Source organism: Acinonyx jubatus, chromosome B3 (assembly GCF_027475565.1).
Source record: "Acinonyx jubatus isolate Ajub_Pintada_27869175 chromosome B3, VMU_Ajub_asm_v1.0, whole genome shotgun sequence".
Lineage (NCBI taxonomy): Eukaryota > Metazoa > Chordata > Mammalia > Carnivora > Felidae > Acinonyx > Acinonyx jubatus.
The window spans coordinates 12,041,162-12,058,262 of NC_069386.1; the positions used below are offsets into that span (position 1 = coordinate 12,041,162).

Genomic DNA, 17,101 nt, shown 5'->3' on the forward strand with positions numbered 1-17,101 from the left:
CCATGGACGCAGATATGAGAGCAAACCAAACTCCTGCCCTTGAGGAGAGCTCAGAACCTGGCGGGGATAAACATAAAACACACCAGCAAGTATAAAGTTGCATGTGTAACATGTGTCACGAGGGAAAAGCAGTAGGAGAGCCAACAACAGAGAGGTCTGGTCTAGTAAGAGAGGTTAAGAAAGGGTTTCTTGCGAAAGAGATACTTCAAGAGAAGCAACTAGGAAAAAGGAGGACAAGAATATTCTAGATGGGGAGAACAAGCGAGCCGGGGCAGAAAGAGGATGAAGAATAGAAATGGCAAGTGTGGCAGGGATGCAGAGGGAGAAAGCAGTGTTGGGCCAGGTGAGCACCCGCCAGGCTTTGCAGGGCCATGGACGCCAGTTTGAGGACCTTTATTTACTCAAAGAGCCTGGGGAGCCATTGAAGGTTTGAGCCAGGGAGCGGCATGATTTAGCTTAGGAAAAGGACCTTGCAGCCTGCAGTTTGGAGAATGGCTTGGCGGAGGGTGTAGTGGGTAAGGGAAGGTCAGTTAGGCTGAGGGGGTCCCTGGTGAGAGACAGGGAGGGGGTGGTGATAGACCTGAGTAGACACATTCAGGAGATCTCTGGAGAGAAGTGTGAATGGGCTCTGTAATCAACTGGACGCGTGTGAGGGAGAGAGAGGCATCGACGCTGACCCTTGGGTCTCTTGCGTCTACGAAGGCATGGCAGAGAACACTCGATGAGCCCCAGGTTTGGGGCCAAGTCATGGGTTTGTTTTGGGAATGTGGGCTTTGAGGTGCGTTTGGGCTCTTTGGGAGAAGAGGCTGGAAGCCTGCTGGATCTTTCCACCTTGAGCTCAGGGGAGATCTTGGCCAGGTGGGGGAAGGTGGGACCCAGAGCAAGTTCGGGGTTGGCAAGGCGAGCTAGCAAAAGATTGGCTCCTCCGGAAACACGGGCACGTGTGTGCGGCCGTGGGGAGGTTTGCAGGTTTGATAACAGGAGATTGGGGAGTTTCTTCTTTATGATCGTTTCTGTGTTTTCCTGAGAAGGAAGAGGTGAGGCTATGTGTTTCAAGCGAGAGGGGAGCAGGCAGGATGGGAGGCTGGTGGGGGGATTGGCTGAGAAGGTTTGGGAATAATGTAGGAGAGCAGTGATATGGGGAAAAGTCTGCAATATGTTTTAGGCAAAACAGAGACTAGAAAAGAGAGCGCATGCGTGACTTCAGTTCGGGGCAGGAAAAGTAAAACGGTAACACATATACACCCTTCCTGATTAGTTGGATGATGAGCCATCTAGAATTCTTCACTTTGTGCTTTTTCTGTACTTTGCAAACGTACGGAAATGAACGCGTGTCGCTTCTGCAGTCAGGAAAAGAACCATTTCTGAAAAGGTTATTCACTTCACGCGTGACATGCCGTGGGGAGGTGAGGCCTTAACTCTAGGGCCTGGGCCGTATGTGTGCACAGACACCCTCCAGTGCGATGCCCCAGAACCCTCCTTGGGCCACAGCGCGTGGGCTTGTTTCCGGCACAGGCTGCTTCTCCCAAAGAAGACACATGGTGAGCTTCGCACAGGTGCCCCAATGCGACACAGGGTGACCAGGGAGCCCAGCCAGAGGGACTCTCTAACGTCGCTTCCCTGGGCTGTCCCGGCCAGGAGGCAGAGGTGGGGAGAAGGGAAGATTGACTCTTTAAAAAAAATTTTTTTTTTAGTTTGATTTTATGTATTTTTTATTAATTGTTTTTTTAAATTAAAAGATATCTTTTAAATTTATTTTTATTTTATTTTTTTTGAGAAAGACAGAGGAAGCATGAGCAGGGGAGGGGCAGAGAGAGAGAGGCGCAATCTCAGGCAGGCTCCGCGCTGTCAGCCCAGAGCCCGACATGGGGCTCGAACTCACGAACCCTGAGATCACAACATGAGCTGAAATCAAGAGTGGGACGCTTAACTGACTAAGCCACCCAGGCGCCCCGACGTCAACTCTTCTGAAGCTGGCAGGGGAAATCCTGACGGAAGAGGCCCTATCCTTTAAAGCAAAACATGTTCTGTCAATATAGCCCTTGGAGGAAAGTGTCCCAGCTGAGGTAAAGCTTAGGATCTGACTTAATCCCTATATTTAGCATAAAAAGGGTTACAGACACCCAGACCTGACTCTGACTGAGCCTGGGGCCACAGACAGACCTGCTCCTGCTACAGCTTTGTCACTTTGTAGCCTTGTGTCCTTGGCTACAGGTTTCTGTAATCCCCATTTCCTAACATAGTCCGCTGGGGCTAACATGTGCACGGCTCCATTTCCAGAACTCCTGCCTCCCGACTAGATACTTAGTTGAAATTCATGAAGAGTGAGGATGAATCTGATCATTCCATTCTCTTTCCAAGTTTAAAAACAGAAAAACAAATAACGCTCAGGGTGCCTGGGTGGCTCCGTCGGTTGAGCGTCCGGCTTTGGCTCAGGTCATGACCTCAAGGTTCTCAAGTGGGAGCCCCGCATCAGGCTCTGTGCTGACAGCTCGGAGCCTGGAGCCTGCTTCCGTTTCTGTGTCTCCCTCTCTCTGCCCCTCCCCTACTCACGTTCTCTCTCTCTCTCTCTCTCAAAAATAAATAAAAATATTCAAAAAAATAAAAAAAAACGCTCATGTAAGAAAATCTTCTGGCTTTGGAAGCTTATAACTGACTGGGCTCACATTTTAGAGCGTTCCCCTTAACGGGACGCTTACCTAGTTTCAGAGTTCTTTCCCTTAAGTGATCTCCCAAGCCCTAACAAGTTTGTCCTAGGAAGAACTTTTCCGTCACTTCCAAATCTCCCAGCCCCAGAAGAACCGAGGCCTTCCCACCCTGCCCAGTGGCATCTCTGATCACAGCGTTCCTACCCAGGGTCCCCTAAACCCCATGCACACCAAGCCTGTCCTTCTTTCTCCTTTTTCCCCAGCGGAGATACCAAGGAGGGCAGGAAAAGTGTTGATGTGGGGGAAGGGGACCACTTTAGGGAAGTCCTAAGAGAATTCGAGGGCCCAGTAGGAGAATGGACTAGTATTCCTCGAAATGTAACCCTTGTCTGTCACCCCAGCAAGATTGATGGCGTTGGATTCACTCACTGCCCAACCCCCGAGTCTCACTAGTGGCCGACATCTTCGGGGAATAACAGAAAAGTTCCTTTCCCACAGAGTCACATGGGCCGAGAAACCCTTTGACGGTACGGATGCTCTGAGCGACTCTAATTTCTTCCCGAACATAATAGATGGGGGGAAATACAATTACTTGCCTGCATTTAATTTCGTATCTAACGGAACTAGAGCCTTTGTAATTAAAATCACGTTAAATGGATCCAATAAATTATGAAAAGTTACGGCTGGTGAAGCAATTCTGTGATCATTGGTAACCAGAACTACTTAACCAGGAGCTGGGCTCCTCTGGGAGGACGCGAGACTGAAAAAAAAAAAAATGTTACTTTGTGCGAGGCAGAAATTCCTTTGGCTCATGTGGCTAAGGAAACCCGGTGGAAGGAACGGGAACGGGGAACTCGGGTGCGTGAGGCTCCCTGAGTCGCAACAAGAGGCGGAGCTTGCTGAGGCGCCGGCCTCAGCACTTATATGGGGATCGTTCACTTTTCCTCAGGGTAGCCTTATAAGGATGCGCCATCACCCATTTTACAGATGAGGAAACTGAGCCACATGGAGTCAAGATTGGACGCAGGCAGCCTGGCTCCGTGCACCGCGGGACCATGCTCTTTGCCCTTTGGTAACTAGTAGCTGGAAGGCAGGCAGGTTGCAGGGCAGAAAGGTCAGGTCCGAATCATTACCCAAAGCTCACTCAAGTGAACTTGAGGTCTTGAATGGTCCCCTGCGAACAGACGGGCCCAGGCTGCTGGGCTAGAGACGGCGTTTCCTTGCACCTGCTCACAGCAAATTCTTGATAGACGTGAACTGAAATCAAGCCTAATTACATGAGCTGCTGGCCCTGTCTCCCCAGTTCACCAAAACTTATTCTTATTTCTTTGATCCCTCCTCAACTGGGGAAACCACGGAAAATGTGTTTTCCTTCAAAAAGATCGTCCACCTTGTTGGTGTGTCAGCGAAAACCCCAAGATGCTCGGCTCAGAGGCTGGAGCTGGGCACCATGGCTGGTCTTCAGAGCTCGCTGAAGGGGCGCCCTCCCCTCTACCACCCCTCCTGTCCCGGCCACCCCCCAGCTGTCCCCACTCCCCCTCCCCTGGGGTGAAGCATGAATATTTTCACAGTGAGGTGTAGGTCTATCTGTGGCACTGCCCACAAAATAACAGGATTCCAGGGAGCAAAGAGCCTGCCCAGAGTCTCCCCGGTGCTGGCCACAGGTATGCCAGCAGGAAGTCGGGGGCGGTGCGGGGGGGACGCTGGGCTTGCAAACATGCAGGATGGGGGGGGGGGGCGCTGCCAGCCAGGTAACTCGCTATCATCTGTTTTTGCAATGTCCCCCCTCCCTGCTCTGCCCCGGCCGTGGCTGTGGTTCAAGTGCAATCAGACGGGGCAGCCAGCACCTGGGATGAAGCCGCCTCTCCCTCTGCTTTGTGCAGTGTGCTGCGTTCCTGGTTCCTTTCACCGCCCTGATGCATTCTGTGGGTGCTCTGCCCATGAGTGCGGGGACTGGGTCCGCCTCTGTTCGCCTGGGTCCCAGGGAGAGAGGTGGGAGGGCGCCTCGGAGAGCTCACGACCTTCCCGGCAGAGGATTTCTTACTCTCGGGTTGAAATTGCTTGCCCTTTATGGTCACCGCTCTCAGAAATGCCTTCTTCAAAAAGACAGCTTGTCTGAGAGCCAGGCGTAGACTCTGAGCCCAGTAGGCACAGACTCTATACACGTGCTGGGGCTGCAGCCTAGGTGCCCAGGGCACCCCAGTCACAACAGTTCCGCCAGTTCTAACACGTGCAAGCTTGTAGCCTGGGGCCATCGGGCAGGTCGGCTGAAAGGAGGTGGACACCTTTTCCACGTTGGTCAGCCTCCCAGAGTCAAGCATCTGTGTACTCCTACCCTAGCTTAACCTCGGTCAGTGGCTGCCCATGGCCTGTAGGACAAAGGTCAGGCTACCACCTGTGGCCTCCAAGCCCCTCTGCGCCCTGGCCCTGCCAAGCCCTCTTCCCCGGGGCTCACTTCGCTCCCTGCAGCCCCCAACCCCACCCGTTCCGGCTGTCCTGAGCCATGTGCTGCTTTGCGTCCGTCATCTAGGTGGTCCCAGGCTCCACACGTGAGCCTCCTCGGTGTGGATGCCCTTCCCTGGTTTTTACTTCTCACTCACATGCCCTCACCCTCAGGGCTGGCTCTGCTGTCCCTCCACCTGAGAGTCCGGCCCTCACCTCGCAGGCTGGATCTGCCCCCTCTGCATCCGCTGTCGCTGGACTCATGGAGGATGAGAGTCCCCAGAAAGAAGCAAGAAGACGTCAGAACGGACCGGGGTTCAAATCCAAGGTTATGTCCTCTGGGGCAAGTTAGTAATTTCTCTGGAGCTTAGTTCCATCATGTGTAAAATGAGGATATTAAGAGTAGACTTAGGGGGTTGTTTGAGGAGTAGGTGAGCTGAAGTACATCGAGTGCTGTAATCGGTTGAACTGTGACCCTCCGAAGGTACATCCGCTTGGAACCTCAGAATAAAGGGCTTCGCAGATGTACTTGCGTTAAGGATCTCAAGATGAGATCGCCTGGGATTTTGATTGGACCTTAAATCCCATGGCAGGTCGCTTGTAGGAGTCAGGCAGAGGGAGATCTGAGATACACCGAGGGAAGGTCAAGTGAAGCTGGAGGCAGAGACTTGAGTGATGTGGCCACAAGTTAAGGAACACCTGGGAGCACCAGAGGCCGGGAAAGGCAAGAGGAAGGATTCTTCCTAGAGCTTTCTGAGGGAGCAGGACCCTGCTGACATCCTGATTTTGGACTTGGGGCCTCCAGAACTGCCAGGGGGTGAAATTCTGTTGTTTCACGCCACGGGGTGTGTGGTCATCTGTTACAGGAGCCCCGGGAACAGACAACCTTTAGCGTGCCTATGTGGCATATTGTAGTGGTCCGTCAGAGTGTCCTGCTTTTAGTACTGCTGTTTTGGGGACCAAGGGAGGGGAGGGGCCCAGTGTGAAGGGCATCATGAGACAGAATCAGTAGGTGTATTCGTTTGCCACAGTTGGCTCCTTCCGAGGAAGAACTTTCTCGGGTCTTTCTCCTGGCTTCTGGTGGCGTTGTTAGCAGTCGTGGCTCTTCCCCCAGGCATCACTGCGTCTGTCTCTGCCTCCATCTTTACGTGGTGTTGTCCCTGACGGTGTGTCTGTGTCCAAATATAAGGACACTGGTCATATTGGATGGGGGGCTCTCCTACCCCAGCATGACCGCATCCGAACCAATTACATCAGCAACAACCCTATTTCCAAATGAGGGCACATACTCAAGTACTCAGGTTAGGACTTCTACATAGGACTTTGGTAGGGAAGGCACACTTCCAGCCATCACAGCAGATGTAAACATTCTTTTGTGAACTGGATCATGTACAAGGACTCGAACTTCAGGAATTTTGGTTTCTCCATTTTAGAGATAAAGTGGTTTTTTTTTTTTTTTTTTTTTTTGCCGTGAAATCAACACCCAAGTTTCCGAGCTTTGGGCGAATCATGTTATGCACAGGAACTCTGGGGATGTTGACAAAACCAGAAAAACAGATGTCTCTGGTCGACTGGAGATCATTCTGAGCCGAGCGGAAGCTTGGGAAACTCAGGTGAACAATCCATAAAGAATTGGGTCTTGGTTGTCCTTTCACTTGCCGTCTGCTTTAACCCGCTTAATTCACCGCTGATGCTTTCGGCAGAGTTAATGCCCTGAGATTTCACAAGAGAACACTCACAAGATCATGGGGCAGCACAGAGATGGTTTAAAATAACCGTATACATGCTCCTGACAAATTGTACAGGACTTTAGTCCTCCCTCCCTTCCTTCCTTCATTCCTTCCTCCTCCCTTCCTCCCTCGCCTCCTTCCCTCCCTTCCCTCCCTTCCCTCCTTCCTTTATTCCTTCCTCCTCTCTTCCTCCCTTCCCTTCCTTCCCTCCCTTCCTTCCTTCCTTCCTCCTTCCTTCCTTCCTCCTTCCTTCCTTCCTTCCTCCCTCCTTTACTCCTTTCCCTTCTCTACTTCCTTCCACTGCTTTCCATTTTCTTTCTTTCTGGGCTCAATTGTCAGTTCCTGCCTTTGCTTGTTAATTGTTCTTTTGCGATTTTTGTTTGTAGCAGTTACAATCAGTGGTGGTTTGGTAACTGGCTGCCATGACCTCCAGATGAGAAAGGTGTTTTCGCTTTCTGCCAGCAGCTGCCTGCCTTCCCTTCCAACCGCCTGTACTGGACCGGAGGGGGCGGGAGTGGGGAGGGTCTCAGGCTGCACACAATTCCCTCCCCCTACCCCCCAGCATAGAGGAGGCCCTCTGCTCACAATGGCACCTTACCCCTCCTGCCTGTCAGCTGCAAGCGTCGGGGGCGGGGCTGCTCTCCCCCTTACTGACTCTGGGATCTCCTACAGGCCCCTCAGTGCACATTTCCAGGCTGGAATCTGGACAGTGTTATTCCAGAGAATTCAATCCCTGCCAGAAAGGTACTGTCTCCCCCAAGGTTGTCTGTCTGCTTCCCTCCCCCCCCACCTTTTTTTGGGCCAAAGGGACTTTCCTTGGAATTTTTAATTTCTTAAAATATGGTTTATGTTCCAAATGGGAACACCTGTACCTCTTGTCAAAACAAAAGTTAAAAGAAAAAAAAAGAAGAATCCTCAAAGCCGAAAACCCATGGGTTGTCCTCTCTAAGATTCTTCATCTGTCCTTTCCACCTCCCTTCACCCCACCCCCCAAAACCCTTATGGACTTGAAATAAAACCCAGGTGAGGATCTCCAACTGGAAACACAGAGCTGTGTTTGTAATCCACTGTTACCAAAAGTTGAGCTTCTGGGGAAAAGTAAAAGGGTCTCAAGGTGTGATTTGCTATTCTACTTTTTTGGTCTTGACTCCTCTTCCTCCAGCCTCTTTGATTTGAGGGCTTTAGATTTTGGACCAACTAATGGGCCTGCCTCCAAGGGACTGGAGGAGTGTGTGATACTCTTCCTGACTCGGATCTGTACTCAGGTGGCTGGACTCTGACTCCCTGAAAGCAGTAAGACTATTTCCAGGGCACCCCCACCCTTACCTCCACCACCAGCGCTGGCCCCGAGGTCAGCCCAGAGTGGACTCAGAAGCCCAGATACATGTGTGGTGTTCTTCAAATTCCCCAGAAGTACTCTGAACACCAGAAACAAGTCAACGTCCAACCCTCATCCCATGCCACCCCCACTCTCAGATCTGAGGAGGGGACAGTCATTGAAGTAGTTCAGCAGAGGTATGACCTTTATTCAGAATCTCTTGGGGCGCCTGGGCGACTCAGTCGGTTGAGCGTCCGTCTTCAGCTCAGGTTAGGATCTCATCATTCATGGGTTCAAGCCCCGCATCGGGCTCTGTACTAATGGCTCAGAGCCTGGAGCCTGCTTCAGATTCTGTGTCTCCCTCTCTCCCTGCCCCTCCTGTGCTCACACTGTCTCTCTCAAAAATAAATAAACATTAAAACAATTTAAAAAAAGAATATCTCTTTTTTTAATTAAAAAAAATTCTTGTAAGTGTGGTACTCTGCTCCCAGGCAGATGGTCCTGTGTCTCTTAAGACCAGGAAATAGGCAGGTAGTTGGAGGGGAAAGAGCATTTGAATTATCATCAGATCTGGGCTGCCTCATGGAAGAGGTGCAAGAACCCTTTCCAAAACTATTTACTTATTTGTGACAAGCTCAGCTGTTGTCGTTGGCCCTGAGTCTTCATAAAATAAATGGAAACCCTCAGAGTGAGTCCTGAAGAAAACGCACGATCTAGGTTTTCAAACAAAAGACCAAACTCGGGTTAAAAATCACAAATTGATCTGTAACATTTGCATGAAACCACTCAGGAGTCTTGCTTTCAGTGTTTCACTAAGTCTACGAAATTTCTTCTTTCTCTCATGCAGTCCTGATGCTCTACCAAGGGTCTTACTAATAATATCTCTAAGTTAGAAAATTGTGAGGATTAACTTAGGAATGGCCAACACTTGGCTGGCATGTAGACATCATTGACAAATGTAGCTGTAATTAGCAATTAGCATTTCTGCAGGTTGTTATAGAAGGTGAAGAGAACAGAGTAGACCACGTTAAACGTATTTGAGTGTTGTGTGTAAGCGCTGAATCACGGGAATCTACCCCCAAAACCAAGAGTACACTGTATACACTGTATGTTAGCCAACTTGACAATAAATTATATATATATTAAAAAATAAATTTTAATGAGCTGTAAATCCATGACTATACACACAAATTAGAAGAAAAAAAATAAATGAATTTGAGGCTCTCGTTTTCCTTGATTTCCTTAGATCAGTGGTCCTCAACCAGGGCTGATTTTTACCCCCAAGAGACATTTGGCAACACCTGGAAACTTTTGGTTGTCAAGACATGGGGTTGGGGGGCATGAGGGAGGGAGGAGGGTGTGTGTGTGCGTGTGTGTGCGTGTGTGTGCATGCTGCTGGCATCTAATGACCAGAGAGGCCAGGGATGCTATTAAACTCCCTTCAGGGCACATGGCAACTCCCACAACAAAGTTCCCTGGTCCAAATGTCAATAGTGTTGAGGTGGAGGAAAACACTGCCTTATATGGATCCTGGTTTCCTTAGGCTGTGTGTGTGAGGGAAAGATTTTTCTTCGGCAAATTAGACCAGTCCTGAGTTTTGAAAGGCTATCAACCCATGATCTTTTTTTTTTTTTTAATTTTTTAAACTTTATTTTTGAGAGACAGAGACAGAGAGTGAGTCGGGGAGGAACAGAGAGAGGGGGAGTCACAGAATCTGAAGCAGGCTCCAGGCTCTGAGCTGTCAGCACAGAGCCTGAGATGGGGGTCGAGCCCACGAACCGTGAGATCATCACTGGAGCTGCAGTCAGATGCTTAACCAACTGAGCCACCTAGGCACCCCTGTGATCTTTCAAGAAAATATATAAAGCTTCATAAAAAGTTCTTTGATCTTAGCATCTCAGCATTTTTTATCACAATGGTGACAGAGTGGCCATGTTTTTATGTTTTACTAAAAAAACAAACAACAAAACAAAAACAAAACAAAAACAAAATCCAAACAAATTCAAGTTAGGGGCACCTGGGTGGCTCAGTTGGTCAAGCGGCCAACTCTTGATTTCGGCTCAGGTCATGATCTCACGGTTCGTGAATTCAAGCCCTGCATTGGACTCTGCTCACTGCGTGGAGCCTGCTTTGGATCCTCTGTCTCCCTCTTTCTGCCCCGCCCCTGCTTGCTCTCTCTCTCTCAAAAGTAAATAAACGTTAACAAAACTCAAGTTATGGCTGTGAAATCTAACTTGTTTGCCGTGAACTTAAAACCGTTCTAAAAATGAAGTCTTAAAAAAAAAAAGTCTGGGGCGCCTGGGTGGCTCAGTTGGTTAAGCGTCCAACTTTGGCTCAGGTCATGATCTCACGGTCCGTGGGTTCGAGCCCCACGTTGGGCTCTGTACTGTCAGTTCAGAGCCTGGAACCTGCTTTGGATTCTGTGTCTCCCTCTCTCTCTGCCCCTCCCACACTCACTCTCTGTCTATCCAAAAATGAATAAACATTAAAACAAATTTAAAAAGAAGTCTAATGTGAATAGAATAGTGATTGTGGTCAGTGGAGGTTTGTGATTTATGTCCGACTCTTTCCTAGGTGAAAAGTTACATAAGCTAATAACCGAGTACAATATGCAGGAAAGTTGATAAGAGGGGAAAGCCAACGGGTTCTCCTCACAAGAAGAAAATCTTTTTTCTTTCTTTTCTTTTTTATTGTATCTCGATGAGAAGACGAATGTTAGCTGAGCCTAGTGCAATGATCATTTCCCAATATATGTAAATCAAACCATCACGCTGCGTGCCTTCAACTTATAACAGCGATATATGTCAATTATAACTCAATGAAACTGGAAAAAAAGAGGTTATGGTCAAATGAGTTCCAGGAATAAAATTTATTTTTAATAAGATTATTCAGATTCTTCACATCTTTTCTAATCATTGGATTAAACAAAAAAAAGGGTCTCATTTCGATTTAATCATATCTGGGAATAAAATTCTCAACTGTCAAGCTGTTCAGGGGATTGCAGATCTTTAATATCCAGCACAAATTATGATTCTGTGTTCTTAATCCTTTCGCCGCTCCCCTCATGGTTCTGTACTTATTACTTTGTTGATCGCTTAATTATGTCGGGTCTCAGTTTACTCATCAGAAACATTAGGGGTCAGAGAAGCAACCAGCCGAGTTCCTCACAACACTGAGAGTCTATGCTCTTGGGAAGAATTGTTGTGTGTATGTTTAGCGGGGTTGGCAGAGGAAGAGGCATATTTTGAGTGGGCATCTCTATGGAGGGTCTTGATACATAAATATGCCCGTCCTTGTGACCCCTGGAATTCAGAGGGACCCCGAAGCTGTCAGGGCCCCCTTTTGCTCTTCCCAAATGACCACCTAGCCCTTATGGATCTGTCTTCCTGTAGCATTTTTTTTTCCCTTTCTAATCCTGGTGTCTGGATTGTGAATCATTGGGTGACCTGGGTCCCAGGTCCCTGTTTCCTGCAACTTTGCACAGGCAGGCTGAGAGGGGGTTTGGGCCCCATCTTGACCCAGTGGATTGTGCTCCCAGGAGCTGGGGTAGGCTTGGAGGGTCTGGCTGTCAGCAGAGGTGACTCCTCCCTGGGGCTCTTAGCTAAGCTTGGTTTCTCTGTGAAGGATGGAGACAGGTGGTGGTGGTGGTGGGGGCAGCTTCTCACTCAACCTCCTTTCTGCCTCAGCTTCATTTAACGTCAGATCTGGGATCGGTCAGAGAAGAGATTGTTTCAGTGTTTGGCCCCGTGAACCACGCCTCTTGATACCCATGCCCTGTGTGGTTTCCCCCCCACATTGCTCTGGGCAGGCCAAATGACTCGCCTTGGTCAATTGGACATGAGTAGCCGTGATACAAGCAGAAGCTTGATAAACCTTTGTATTGGGGACTTGCTCTCTGAGACCACACAAAGAGAGAAACCCAGGAAACAGACAGCGTCAGCAGTCAGGCATGTGAGTCCAGCCACACTAGACCATCCCGCCCCAGCTGAGCTGCCAGATGGCTGTAGACGTGAATGATCCCAGGAAAGACCACAAAAGAACAGCTCTCCTGAGCCCGGCCCAAATTGCCAATGCACAACATTAGGAGCCATAATAAATACTTTGGGTGGCTTCCTATAAAGAAATTGATAACCGATATTAGAGCTGGTTGCTATTGAGCCGTTTGCGTATGGGGTCTGGAGGCCTGGGAAAATCCACTCCTGCCTCTGCCCTGCTCCCTTGCCTCCCTTATTAGCCGCCTCTTTGTTTCCTATGATTTATATGCTCCTCTCTGTGCTCCCAGAAAGCTCTGTGCCCATTGGTCATTAAACTGCATTCATCGATCATTTCATTGCTTCTCTGTGTCTCTCTTTGGCCTGATCCCCTCAAGGACTAGGACTGTGTCCTTTTCAATGTAGTATTTCCAGAGCCCAAGACAGAGCTTTGCAATAAGTTCGTGCTCAGTAGACAAATGAAGAAAGAGGCTGTGAAGCACAGCCATTGGTTCTCATTACAGAAAGCTTGTAGGGGAAGACATGGCCTTGACCCTTGAAGGCTTCCCAATGCACCAACTTGCTATGCAGCTGTTGACCCACCAAGTCAAGCTATGAATCTTTTGTAACTAGTCATGGTGGTTAATCGGGACTCTTTTAACTCTGATCCTCACCCAACCTCCATTCTGCCTCAGTTTCTGCCAGCTCTGGACTTTGAGCTCTTTGGAATGTCCATGCTGAGCTGGGGCTGCTGGCTCAGGTCACAGCCCTCATCAGTGACTTGCTCTGGCTCATTACTTGGGACTTCCAGCAGCAGGACACTGCCTCCAGCCTTTGCCCTCCATTCCATCCCATTCCACATCTCTCTTTGTCCCCTGACCTCTGCAATTTAATGAGGGACTGTTAGGGACAAAGTCATTTGTGTTAAGTGGGAAAAGCAGTGACATTAAGACAAGGGACGAGGTGAAGGCTACTGTGTGCTCTGGCTCCAGTCCTATTTTATTTCTCTTTGTTACTTCTTTTTTTTCCTTCTCTGTCAATGACAAAAATACCCAATCTTATGAGGTGCTTTGCTTGAATGGGAGCCTCGAATAATACCAGTAGGGCAGGTGGCCCCAAGAAAGGTGCAAAGTAATAAATGGCCATAGGCTTGTTTGATGTTTTATGTTGGAACTCCCCACTTTGGTATTTGTCTCTAAAGGAGACAATGGTTTTGCATCCAGCGAGGCTGAGAACATTTAGGAGCTGATGGAATCCTTCTGGAACATTGAAGAAGAAGCATCTGGTCCTATTTATACTACTATAATCTATTATCATTTCTTCAGGTTTTAAGTTTATAAAAATCTCATGAATTACTGATCTCTGGATCCATTATAAAACACATGTATAACTCTGCGTTAGAAGATAGTAATTTACACACACACACACACACACACACACACATAAAAAATAAATCATGTCAACAAAGTAAACCAAGCCAACAAATGTGTTTTGTTTCAGACCTGGAAGTTCTTTCATTCTGAGGCTTGTAGGATTAAAAGGAAGACAGGAGATTTAACATATGTGTTTTCAAAGGAGAATCTTGTCTGGTCTTTTACACCAGAAACAAACTCTAATTTAAGACTTGTCACGATCTTAATTGTTCTGCGGATCTTTAAGGAGACTGATAGTAGCAGAAGGTAGTGACCGGGCTGGTATTTACAACCACCTTGCAGAAATCCAAAGCCCATTTTTAAACTCCCCTTACCTCCCCAAATTATAGTTAGCAATCTTTGGAAAACATGTCATCTATAATCTGCTGGGAGGGCAAGTGTGCAGGAATAGGCACAACTAAGTTTTAGATCAGTCCTCTGTCCTGGTGTGAGGCCCATGAAAGTGCTTGGTATGACATCAGTGGCAGAGAAAACTCAAATTTGTCCACTTCAAGTTCATGGGCCCTTCGCCAGCACAGGATGTTCCCTGGCAAGTGGCTGCTGAGGCACAGAGGTTACTTAGTTTCACCTGTGAGTAGAAATGGTGGGGGCACCTGGGTGGCTCTGTCGGTTAAGCAACTTGATTTCGACTCGGGTCATGATCTCACAGCTCAGGAGACGGAGCCCCGCATCGGGCTCTGCGCTGACAGCGTGGAGCCTGCTTGGGGATTCTCTGTCTCTCTCACTCTCTCTCTCTGCCCCTCGGCCACTCATACTTGCTTTCTCTCTCTCTCTCTCTCTCTCTCTCTCTCTCTCTCTCTTTCCCCAAATAAAGGTGACCCTGAGGTGAGTTTGGAAAGTGCCTGTAGGAGCTCGCTGAGCCTCTGCCCAGGTCCCTGAACAGACCTCCCCCCTCCTCCATCCCAACCACGAACAAAGACACTGAAGTGTTACCGGAGTGAGGATTACCTTTTTATGGTTAAACCATTGCAATTTGTTTGTCACAACAGTTAACATCACCCTAAGAAAAACATACCGTTCTCTGTGTTTCTTTTAGGAGGCAAGGGTACACCGTGAGCCCAAATGAGGTTGATAGAGCAGCTGGAAAAAGGGTGGGGCGCCTCTTCCCTCCCCGGAGAGATTCTCCAGTTATCTAGTTCGGAAGAAGTGTGTGGATAGCCAGACTTCGTTTTAGCTATGAGCCATCCCAGAGAAAAGTGAATGAATGTAGATGTCTTTAAGATGTCTTGAAATTGAAGGTGCAAAAGTACCCTGGACAAATGACTTTTGGACAGCTTTGGACCTTATGTCTGATACACCAGACTGGGGTCTATTTCCCTTACTACCCCCTGCCCCCCATCTTGGGTTCTCTTCTGCAAAGAAAAAGATTAAAAGCACATGTTTTTCCCCCTCCATAACATAAATCTCCAGTCTCTTCCCTTCTTTGGAAGGATGTGCTTTTCTGAGCACTAAGGTGATTGAATATTGATTTGGTTAAAAATGGAGAACATCTTTGCTTAAACCCGACAGTTCACTGTTCCTCTGGTTCTCCACATAACTTCTATTACATTTCCTGAAAATCAATTGAGTTAAAAATGCCACGTATGGTTTACTGAATTTCATCTAAAGAATTAATAATAAAAACAAAGATCGCTTGGTCCCATAACCAAGCAAATAGATATTTAGATATTTAGTCTGGGGAGAAAGAAAACTCATAGTTTAAACATCACTTAATGAGAACTCTCTATTTTTCCAGTGCAGTGGTGGAAAAGAGCACATCTTTATTTGATAATGAAAAATACTGAGAGTTACTTAAAGCAGCCCATTGAAGTACCTGCGCGAGATCTACGTGTTTCTTGGTGGGGAGCTATTTCTCCTTGTAACAATTAGATGTCACCTACCAGGTCTATTTCAGAGAAGAGTGATGAGAAAATTACATAATAGAAGGATATTTTCAATTACGCTGTGAATTTGTTAATGACAATAGTACTTTATCTATTGATCACAGAAATAAAGCTCTGAATTTTTGACTCATCTTGGGGGAGAGAGTTCTTCTTTGGCCTTAAGAGAGAGCAAAGAGAAGCGATCGTTCTCTTCTTAGACACCAACAGGATGCACACAGGGCACCTGGGTGGCTCAGTGGGTTAAGCGTCTGACTTCGGCTCAGGTCGTGGGGGTTCGAGCCCTGCCTCAGGCTCTGTGCTGATGGCTCGGAGCCTGGAGCCTGCTTCTGATTCTGTGTCTCCCTCTCTCTCTGCCCCTCCCCTGCTCACTCTCTGTCTCTCAAAAGTAAATAAAACATTGGGAAAAAAATAAAAAAAAGAAAAATGTGTACAGGCAGTCGTCTTTCTACCATAAGGGGAACTGGCTTTGAAAGGAACCGAGTAATGTCAACAGCAGAGAAGAGAATCTTCTGCAACAGGGGTTTTACAACTTTGGCGTGGCTGACATTTTAGGCCAGATAATTCTTTGTCATTCAGTCTGTCTTGTGCATTATGGGATATTCGACGGCGTCTCTGGCCTCTACCCATAGATGCCCATAGTACCTTCCAACCCCTCTCATGACAATCAAAAATGGCTCTAGACATTGCCAAATATATCCAGGGGGACAAAAGTGTTCTAAGGCAGGCCTGTCCTGTAGAAATATAATGTGAATCACATATGCAATTTAAAATTTTCTTGGAGCCGTGTTAGAAAAACAAAAGAAACCGGTGAGATTAATTTAAATAATATATTTTAACTTAGTTTATTAAAAATATAGTTTTGATATGTAATAATATAAAGTAATTAATGTTTTACTTTTCTGGCACAAAGTCTCTGAGTTCAGTGAGTATCATACATTTAAAACGTATCTTGGGGCGCCTGGTGGCTCAGTGGGTTGAGCATCCGACTTTGGCTCAGGTCATGATCTCTTAGGGCTTGTGAGTTTGAGCCCCGAGGTGGCTCTGTGCGGACAGCTCGGAGCCTGGAGCCTGCTTTGGATTCTGTGTCTCCCACTCTCTCTGCCCCTCCCCCACTCACCCCCTGTCTGTCTGTCTCTCTCTCAAAAACAAATAAACATCAAAAAAATTTTAAAAGAATAATTACAACGTACCTCAGTGATCACTAGCCACATTTTAAGTGCTCAGTAGGCAAATGTGGATGCTGCACGTCTAAAGCAACCAGCACAGGAATTTGCCCTCTCTTTGGAGTTCTAGTTCTTTGTGTCCTTAAATTTCCTTTTTTTTTTTTAAAACTTAGGGTATCTTTGCTAGCATTTCGTCTGTACTATGCATTGGCCATCAGTGGGTTTTAGTCTTGTGTGCTGCAAAGGAGTTGTTTCTGCTCAGGAACCTGGGCCATCTGCCTGAATGCTCAGTGCTTGTCGACGAGCCATACTTGATTGTCTTTGCATTTTCTTGAGTCCTTTGGTCATGGACTTTATTGTTTGACTGCTAGGTCCTGTAGTGGGTTTTTTGTTTTTGTTTTTTGCCTGTGAGCCCTGCCACAGGCTCAGCTCAACATATTTCTGGAGTGATGGACACAATGAGAGATGGTATTTCTTAAATTTGATAAGGCACCTGAACTACTCCTGGAATTG

The 17,101-nt window shown here is 47.6% G+C and overlaps 2 long non-coding RNA genes across 3 annotated transcripts in view; both read left to right on the top strand.

Moving 5' to 3' along the window:
- LOC113601933 (uncharacterized) overlaps positions 1–17,101 on the top strand; it is a 257,395-nt gene that overhangs the window by 195,225 nt on the left and 45,069 nt on the right. The gene's annotated exons all lie outside the window — the stretch shown is intronic.
- LOC128315872 (uncharacterized) lies at positions 3,742–16,750 on the top strand. The gene is made up of 3 exons (XR_008298988.1): positions 3,742–6,703; positions 7,493–7,564; positions 14,579–16,750. It is a non-coding gene; the product is annotated as an uncharacterized LOC128315872 (long non-coding RNA).